This window comes from Brachycentrus maculatus, unplaced genomic scaffold, assembly GCF_059751285.1.
Source record: "Brachycentrus maculatus isolate JH-2025_06_01 unplaced genomic scaffold, ASM5975128v1 h1tg000315l, whole genome shotgun sequence".
Classification (NCBI taxonomy): domain Eukaryota; kingdom Metazoa; phylum Arthropoda; class Insecta; order Trichoptera; family Brachycentridae; genus Brachycentrus; species Brachycentrus maculatus.
In genome coordinates this window covers 3,829,976-3,839,547 of record NW_028281064.1, presented here as the reverse complement: position 1 = coordinate 3,839,547, position 9,572 = coordinate 3,829,976, and the positions used below count along the sequence as shown (strand labels likewise).

Below are 9,572 nucleotides of genomic sequence, written 5' to 3'. Positions count from 1 at the left end.
TACTCCAATAATTTAGTGATGAGTTGTAGGGTGAAAATGCCGTGGTATTATTAAAGATGTTCGTACTATAATATGCTAATACAGTATTACTGCTATATGGGAGAGGGAGAGTAGCAGCTACATATAGTTAAAGTATTCGGGACTACAGACTTGTTCATACACGCTTGTAGAAATTTGTATGTACAAGTCTTTTGAAGTCCAAACATGTCACCGTAATATCTGCAAATTGAGATATAGATCCTTGAAAGAGAATCAACAAAATGTCAACTGAACATGTCTGTTTGTTTTATATTATTTATACATATAAAACACTCATCTGCATGAATAATAAACTATATTTCATTCCATTTTTACTTTCATTTAGAGAAAATGAAGTAAGGTAAAAGTTTTTTTTTAATTTTATTAAAATAGACATGAAGAATTTATTTATTTTGTAATAAATATTAAAATATTTAATAATATAATGTGATTATTTTATTTATCTTTAAAGTAGTTCCTAAGGATAGATAGTAATATATACCTCAGGTTACAGACAATTCCATCCATAAAATTCAAGGACGCGATCATATTGTTGAAAGAAACAAGCACCCGCATTGGCTTTCCCACTGATTATTTTTCAGGTATAAAGGACTATTTTCTGGCGATTCGAAACATTATTTCATTTTCATTTTCATTATTATTTCTGGTTACGGACAGTGCTTGTAACCTGAGGTTGCAATATATGACAATATAAATGAATTGGAAATATTTTGCTGTAAGTACATATCAGTATTGAGTTTAAAAGAAATAAATGTAAGTTAAGTAAAACAAAGGATTATTACACTGTTTATGACCTTTATCAACACCCAATGCCAGATAGGGCATTGCATCATATTTACACAGCGCTTTCTTAATTGCCAATTATGTACATGAATGCAAGGTACCAGTCCAGGGTGATATTTACCTATCTGGGAGTAAGTTTCTGCGGACAAAACTGTATCTGGCGAGTGAGTTTTTTATTATAATTTTATATCATAATCAATGCTATAAGCAACACATTTTCTTAAATAAAATAAAAAACATTTATATCAGTACACATGATTTATTTCAAAATTATCCATATTTCGTTTTTTTTGACAATACGATGACATCATACAAACTTTATTTTAGGTTTTTACTTTTTTGTCAGGTTATTTTTCTGTTTACACAAAAATAATATGAAGTGTCATTTTAGTGTTAAAATACGACCACAGATGGCAGTACGGGTGCCATTTATTCCTCTGAGGAAAGTTTTGTTCGGACGACCTTGTACCCCCATGCTCCTGGACAGGTTAAATAAAAATGAAAGTGAAGAATCACTATTTATTTTGTCCCGCCTTTTCTCTCCGGGACCCCCAGTACGATAGTCATACAAGGTGACCACTACACTACAGAAGGGGATATCATGCTTATTTGCCATTTTACCGATTTAAGATATCACTTAAAGTTGGAGACTGACTGATGTAGTAATAAAATTTTTACCCAATGCAATTGCAGTATCTAACCCAAGAATTATTAGTTTCAGTTTTTTTGGCATAAATTGGACCGTGATATTGACAGATTATTCATTTTGATTTTTTTTCTGTTGGTTGGTGTTAGGCATTCTTATTTTACATTTCTTATCTAAGTTTCCAAGTTCTGCTTCAAACAACGCATCATTTATGATTTTTTCTGCATAAGTTCTTTGTTCAGTTTGTAAGCCTCTCAATTTGGAGATAACATTTTCTCCAAATATCTGTATTTGATCGCGTTTAAGTGTATTTGTGAATTCCTTGGACTGGACATCACTAGCCGCTGGTGAGCTTGTTTTGTTTTGAAATTTGACTTCTTGTTCCTTTTCTCTCCGTGTATCGTTCTGTAGAGACGGATCGACACTCTAACAACAAAAATATTTTATCTATATTGACAAATATAAATATTTTATCTATATTATAAAAATATATATATTGATAAGTTAATCCTCGATAAAGCGCAGTTCGATTGGCGAAAAATCCCAATGTGTCTGCTCGTAACAAGTGATGCATATTAATGAATGAACTACGATTAAAGCTCTGCTCTAAAACACTTGCGTGTTGGTGGCAAGCTTGAAAATTTATTGTTTTTTTTTACGATTCGGCAATATGTAAATAAACAAAATGATTGTGTATGATTACAGTAAAAATCAAAAGATAATTTAGACCAGGGAATTAATAATTACCTTTTTCATTTTGAGCAGAGAAAAAATCTTCTGAATATCTGGACTTAAAACTGAGACTTTGGTTCGATATTTGTTTGCATGCTCCGAACCACATGTATGCAAGAACTTCACGTATCTAACTCCTGGACCATAGTGTTTGAATGTGTGTTCAATCTGGAAATATGTATCAAGTTTGTTATTATTATGTATAACCATTAACAATTTTACCTTTTTAATAAATTTTTTGACCAATACTAAAACACAATGTCAGTTTATGTGCAATTTCTTCGCTTCTAATGTTGCAAACGTCTGTATAAAAGTCTGGATGTGATTGACAACCACCTTACTCAAATCTGAGAAAGTTGTAAACTTTAAAATATCGCTCACTCCTTTCAACAACGTCATATATCAAAAAACATGACTTAGTTTACAAAAACATTTTTCAGGAGTTCGTTTTTAAAGTTTAAAAATATAATAAAATGTATTAAAAATAAGTATCAAGCCACTTATTGAACTTTTTACTGTGCAACAGATCTTTTTAGGTAAAACCTGAATTTTTTCTCCATTTGAAAAATATTTAGTATATTTAAAAAAAATAATTAAGCAATATCTTTTCTTCAAAATGCGAAAACAACACTTTCTGCCCTGTAGCGGGTAAATATTAAGTTAAAAATATGCCGCGTTTGCTGGGATATACATACATTTTCTGGACATTCCGAAAACATGCACAACTGAAAATTGACAATTTTTGATAAATGACGTTGTTGAAAGGAGTGAGCGATATGTGAGTTTATATATTTGTACAGTGACAACGTACAAGGATTTGTTTCCCAGAATAAATTTCTCAGCAACATTTATTAGCAATTATTTATTAGGAAACACCTGAAAACATAATTTTCAGTTTTATTATGCTTATTATTTACACCAGTTATTTCTACTCAATATTTTGTGTTAATCTAGTTTGAGTTAATTATGAATAGAATATTGAATGTTACACAGTGTATAAAGAGATCATTTAAACCAGCCAAGGACAGGTTGTAAGCTCTGTAAATATTTAGATTTATATATTCCTGTTACAATACACTTCAAGTTTATTAGAGGCACTAGTAAAAATATTGATATAAAAAACTTCTAAATGGAGTAAATCTAGCAAACGTGAAAAAAAATTGTACATGCCCTAAATACTTTGAATATAAATACTTTATCATAATTTTATGCTTTAGGTACTTACAAATCTATAGCCGGAAAATAGGGACAAATGACACAATGAGTGGTCATAATCGAATGATGTAATTATCACCTCCGATTTATCGAGAAGCTCCACCTTTACTTTACCCTCGTAGTCTTCTTGAAACCGATAACTGAAAAACATAGTTAAATATATCTGATTTCAGGAATCGTTTTATTAAATAATTATTGTTATGATACTTATGAGTATTTGTAATAATGCACGAATAAAAAAATTTAAAAACCCGGTCAAGGGATAACTGGATAAGAGTCATTGCTTCCACAATGGTCACAACCCTCAGTAATTAGGAATAAGACGGACAAGAAGAAATAAAAAAATCTTAGTTTGCCATTTGCTTATTTGGCCGATTCCCTTGAACATTACTTATTTATAAAAATAAACTACTAGTATTTTTTTTTCTTTCTCATCTGTAATTATTGTTAGATCTTACATTTAGATTTAAAAAAAGTTTGTATACCTACAGTAGACAGTATATAGTAAATTTTAAAAAATGTGAAGCGTTCTCGGGACAATATCTTGTAAAAATACAGCAGTCCGCCACTCCCGGTCAATAATAATTATAATAAATTTGGATAATTTATACACCCCTGGACAAAAAAATTTACGAGTCCTCAAAAAAACTAAAATTGACACATAATGAATTATTCTTGATATTTAATTAGTTTTTTTTGTATTGTTTAACATATGTGATGACTACTCGTTACTTCAAGGTTAAAATGAAAGATCTTACTCATGAATTGTACTTAGAAATTGCCATTGTATACCAGGTATCAGATTATCCGAACCTTAGAGACCCATAACGGTTCATTTATGGTCGAGTGTTTGTGATGGAGTAATAAAAGACATGTAATTTTTTTATTCATATTTAAGAAGAAGGTTCTAATCGCTTTATTTTAAATTAAGGTATTTTACATTTAAACATATTTATAACATTTAAAAATATTTAATACTTAGTGAATTCACCTTTATTTTTTATAACATGTAAAATTCTATTATTTAACGAAGCGTAAAGCGAATCTTAAATTTCTGATGTTATTTCTTCTTCCTAAACTTGAATCAAGTTTTTTTTAATTCCTCAATGTTTTTTTATTTTTTTTTCCCAACTTTTTTTTTCATAATCGCCCATAAATTTTCTATCGGGTTCAAATCAGGACTATTCCCGGACCACGTCAACGATTTTAAGCCAATTTTATCCTTGTATTTAATGATCTGTAAGAAAAACAATAAATTATTTATCAAGTGGTCTACAAAGTGCATTAAAAAATAAATATTTGTACTCACAGTGCGGGCTCTATGGCACGGCGCCAAATCGTCCTGAAAAATCGGGTCCGCGGTATACTGCGTAATGTCCTCGATTGTTGGAATAAGATGGTTTTTCAGCACTTTTTGTACTAGATGGCATTCATCGTACCCTGTATAAAATTTAGAGGTCCCAAACCGTACGCTGTCATGCACCCCCAAATCATGACGTAGGGTGAATGTTTAACGGTTCGAGGGACGCACGACGGATGGTATTTTTCCCCAAGTTTTCGTCGAACTATCTTTATGCCGTCTGGACCAAAAAGGTTGAATTTTAATTCATCGGAGAAAATAACATTTTGCCAATCCTCCAAGGTCCAATTCTGGTGCTCCTTCGCCCAATCCAGTCTAGCCTTCTGCATTTTGTTCGTCAGTAATGGTTTCTTCGCGGGACTTCGTGCTTGGAAACCATGCTCCAACTGCCGCCTGAACACTGTTTTTACTGAAAATGTTGATTAGCTAGTAGACTGCACCTCTGCGTGTATTAAAGTGCCGTTAAAAATCGATCGCGCATAACAATTTTTTTTATTAAGCGATCATCTCGGGCAGATGTCGCGCGCCCCCATCCGCTTCCTTTTTTCCGTTCTATGGATTCAGTTTGTTGGAATTTTTTAAATAAAAACCTCACTGCACCTTCTGAATACCCAACTCGACGAGATATTTTACAATTACATACGTTTTGTTGCGACAGTGTGATTATTTTGGATTTTATCGCTATCGACATTTGCTTTGCACTTTCCATGATTGTTGTGTTATGTTCACTCAAACGCGGGTAAAACAAAATTGTTGAGACATTTTAAAATGTAAATATTGTAGAAAGGTGACACAAAGTGTCTTTAATTTATTGAACAAAAGAAAGAGGTATCGATAAAGGATTTCTTAGAAAAAGAGTTCAGTAAAGTCAAGGCGTGCGGTAGCAAGTAAACTCGTAATTTTTTTTGTCCTGCGGTGTATAATGCCATTTTTGTAAATTACTACCTCAAGGGCGGATCTGAATATTAACAAAAATCTATAACTGACTTTATTCTATGTAATATTTTACTATAAGATCCATTGAATTTTCATGTGTGTATTATTATATGTACATATATTATAGTATTGTTCTTTTTCAATGACAATAACAGGTTTTGAGCGGTTTATTGCAATGTTTTTGATAAAGAGAACAGAACATGTTAATTTTTTAGTTGAGAGATTTTTTTACTATAAATCCGTATTTTTTTTCTTCTAATAATTAATCTGACCTTTTTGTGTTCCGACCATACTCCCAGTCCCAACATTGACAGATTAGAGTAGTTCGGCTGTCTATAAAATAGCCAAATATAATTATATATATCCAATTAATGTCCTTGACTACAAAAACAGCAGTGAAACTAACAAAATAAATTATACATGCTGGAAATTATACATAATAAAAAAATTAGCTTGGATAAGGACACATGTTAGCAAATAAATTCTTGCAAACTAATTGAGGAGTGAGTTGTGTGAACTGAATGAATTATTGTTTCTGATTTTTTAAAATAATATTACAATAATATGTACAATATCCATTGTGAAAAAGATATGCTTATCCATGATTTGTAACTCATAACTCTAACAACGAATCAAATGCTTTCATACAAAATGCTTTCTAAAACTGAAATTTCACAGTAAACAAATGTGAAAATGACATACTTACCCTTCAGATATAAATATGTGTGGCTGGTATTCGTCTAGTAAAGAAGGTGTAAATCCTTCCCTCCATAAGTCAATCAATTGAAATGAAACATAATCTAAAAGTAATTGAAAATAAATGTGTATATACATTTATAGAAAAAAGGTTAAGCAAAATATCAAGTTGTTGGTCCCTTAATAAAATCATCAGTAAAATATGATAATTCACATAGCATGCTGACTTTTTTAAATAAATATTATTGATCAATAATTGAAACCACTGTTGTAAGAAGAGATTTTTAGAAAAAGTAGTATTTACCAAGGAAAATTTAAATAAAAACAGGTTACTTAACCGTAAACCACGGGAATTGTTTCAAAGTACCTGAATACGGGATTTTCGTAAAATGTTCAACAATAAGAAACTCACATTTTACCAAAAATGTTAATTCAAATCATAAAAAAATAAGTGCACCATATTTTTTAAGAACATTATATAAAATACCGGTAAAAAATTAAGATACATGCTTGCAGATGATAAGATACATGCTGGCAGATGATAAGATGCAACATGCAGTTGTCACTATACATGTTTTTGCAAGAGTGCTTTACATGTTTTGCCTCGGTACTCCTCACAGATTGGGTATCATAAATTTTTACAAAAGTCCTGTAATCTAGGGTTAAAACTTCAATGTGTCCTATATCAGATCACATTTACATATGCAATCCTTAGAGTTGGTGCCGAAAACTTGCCTTTTTTCTTTAATTCTTTATTAATCGGAATATTAGCAAGTTACCTCTACATAAGTACCCTCTCTGGGCTTCAGAGAAATTTCAGGCATCGGTCTACTAGCATTATTGTTTGAATGGTTTTATCAATGTGATAAAATGTCAATTCCTAATTGAAAATGAATTTTAATACAATGTAAAAAATAAATAATACTAGTCAACAACTAACTCATGAGAAATAGGATAAAGAAGAATACAATTTTATCGATATATTGATGCTTTCCCAGAAAAGTATCTTTTAACTCCAATCAGGAAAATATCATCGTTTTATTAGATAATTCATTAAAAAATATCATTAGATAATTCAAAATACATAATTATTTACAGTCAAATAAGACCATTGATTATTTACCTTGATCAATCCAGTCCTCTTTTATTAAATTATTTCCAAACTTCTTCACATTTGTCAAATCCATTTTTTTGTGAAATGTTTATGTTGTTTAAAGAGTATGAGTAGCGTCACTCCCTGCTTTACTGCGAATTAAAACATGATAACATGCCAGCACGGTCTTATCTTACCTATTTAATGACTCATAATGTACATGTCACTGGTTACTTGACATTATTTTTTGAGATTTTCTTATTTTGTTTTTACCTTATGTTTTTTATATTTTCTCATTTGTTATATTTTCTCAATTGTTTATTTTAAATATGCTTCTTACCTTGTGTTTTCTCATTAATTTCTTTTAAATATGCTTCTTGTGCCTATTTATTATACCTGTTTATTGTTTTTATATTTTGCCATGTAATAGTATTAGTTTTGGTTATTTAAAAAAAAAATTGTTACTTTATTATTTGTGTTCCAGTCTTGTTAACCTTAATCCCATGTCCCAAAATGAGAAATAGAAATTACTCATCGGGAATATTATATGTACATTTGATTTATGTGACAATAAGTATCACCTGTCAGGGAAACAATGAATCATGTCAATACATTCATTATTGTATACCAAATACAGATTTTTTTTTGTACTGGGCTAAAGTAACACATCAAAGTTCAAGTAGCCCCGTTCTACAGTACGTCTTTAGATTTGTTAACATTCATCAGTAAACACTTTCCTTGCACACATTATACACCTCTGACACCAGCTCCTGCGGGGCTCTCTACTATCGGCAAGAAGCACAGCAGCATGCAAAAGGCAGCAGACAGTCAAATTGATCATTTCAACTCCTTTCAATTCTTTATAAAATAAAACAACTTTGTTTTAACTACTTTTTATTGGTACACTTTATCCAACCGGTTTTTGGGCGATTCCATTTGTAGCTCACAAGTTGTCATCCGGAGTTGACGTGTTCGCTGCGCAATGCTTAATAGAAGCAACATTTAGGAGTTTTTTCCCGTTTTTAAAATCATATTTTCATGTGGTGTACGGAGTGCATGGCAGTTTTTGGTATCGTAAGGGAAGGGTAATTAACTATAACCTAACTATGAGCATTTCAACGTTTTAGAATTTAGTAAAAACTGGTTAAAACAAAGTAGTCCGCCTCCGTAGTGTAATGGTCAGCATGCTCGCCTACCGTTCTGGAGGTCCCGAGTTCGATTCCCAGGAGGGTTTAATAAATATAAGTGATTTTTTCACTCTGATATTTATTCAATATTACACTGGACTGGTACCTGAAGTGAAGGGCTGATCACCTTTCCTTCATGTGTAATCGATCGAGATAACACTGCGTTTATATGAAGCAGTGCCCTATGCACCATTGGGGTGCGGAAAGGGATTATTATTATTTAAAACAAGTTTTATTTTATAAAGTTTAAAAAATGTGCCACAAAGTATCTGCGAAAAAACATTCAAGAAATCCCTTCAATTCTTTTATGCAATTATCCATGTATAGATTAAATGGCCAAAAATTAAAAATATAAAAAAATCATCTTTTGTACGCTTAATTCTTCACAAAACCCATTATTATCAGGGCCAACTGAGGTATATTTGTATACTTACTTACATAAATAGGATTTTTCTTCTTCTAAAAATGAGGTAATAAAAAAAGACTCATATGTGATTATTTAATTGGCATCAAGGTGCTCCAGTGATTTATTTGATCATTTTTAAATAGTTGATTAAAGGTTATTCAAATACATTAAAACATTTAACTATCTCTATACAACATTAATAAGTACATATATTGTAATAAATTATGTATAGTGTTTATAACAATTAAACTATTATCTTAAAACTTGTTTAAATTATATCACACATTGTAAAAAAGGATGCTCTATTGATTTATTTTATTATTTTTAAATAATTGATTAATTCAAATACATTAATTCGTTTGACTATCTCTTTACAACATTTATAAGTACATGTATTGTAATAGATTATATATATTTATATTGTTTATAACAATTAAATTACTATCTTAAAACTTGTTTAAATTATATCACACAATGTA

The 9,572-nt window shown here is 30.6% G+C and overlaps 1 long non-coding RNA gene across 1 annotated transcript; it reads right to left on the bottom strand.

Annotated features, from left to right (window-relative positions):
* Positions 1-5,948: 5,948 nt before the first annotated feature.
* Positions 5,949-7,654, bottom strand: LOC148304514 (uncharacterized). Its single transcript, XR_015838336.1, has 3 exons — positions 7,531-7,654; positions 6,418-6,511; positions 5,949-6,044 (listed from the first exon to the last, which is right to left on the bottom strand). It is a non-coding gene; the product is annotated as an uncharacterized LOC148304514 (long non-coding RNA).
* Between the last annotated feature and the right edge of the window lie 1,918 nt (positions 7,655-9,572).